Consider the following 809-nt stretch of genomic DNA (forward strand, 5'->3'; position numbering starts at 1 on the left):
GAGTTTAGATGCCTTCCATGGATGTAGTGGCAGTGAGTCCTGTGCATGTAAGGGGTAGGAATAGGCAGAGGGAGTCAGGAACACATCCTTGGCATAGAGAAGGTTGGCCTCACCCCAAAGTTTAGGCTAGAGGAAGAGCCGTCACTCGAACTAAGTTATCAGGAAGAAGACATTTTCAGACTAATAATAACTTCTTTATGGGGAGACTTTATTCTCCGGCCAGGTCAGGAGTTCCCCGAGATGGCTTCTTAAGAAACCCTCACTTGCCCCCACTCCAAAGATAAATCCATTCCCTCCAGCAGATGCCGCTCTGGAACCTGAGGGAAGGAGGGAGGCGGAAAAGAAAGCAAATGGGTGGGAGAGACTTCCAGTTGTCCGGTTCCTGGGCCTTGCCGTGGATCTTTGCTAATGCAGAAGGAGCTCCTAGTGGCTCCCTCAGGGTTTGTCTGGGGCTCTGCACGCCAGGATGGTTTTTGGTAGTAGCCAGTCATTTCAGGTGGGTATACGCTGCAAAACATGTGACCCAGGCAGCCATTTTCTCACACCCTGCCCGTCGCCATCTTGCACTGTAGACAAAGACACCGACCCCCACCCTTGTCTGATGCGGCCCTGGAGAAAGCTTGGTCACTAAGATTCGAGAACACACATATATAGGCCCGGGCAGAGGCCCGCAGACAAGAACTTGCCTTACAAGTAGGTTATATGGCCACATCAGCCGATGAAGAACTGCCCCCTCCCTCTTCCCCGCCTCCCCCTCAGCGATAACCTTACCTTACTGCGCAGCCGGAAGGCGGGGCCAGTGGGGCCGC

This window comes from Cervus canadensis, chromosome X (genome assembly GCF_019320065.1).
Source record: "Cervus canadensis isolate Bull #8, Minnesota chromosome X, ASM1932006v1, whole genome shotgun sequence".
Classification (NCBI taxonomy): domain Eukaryota; kingdom Metazoa; phylum Chordata; class Mammalia; order Artiodactyla; family Cervidae; genus Cervus; species Cervus canadensis.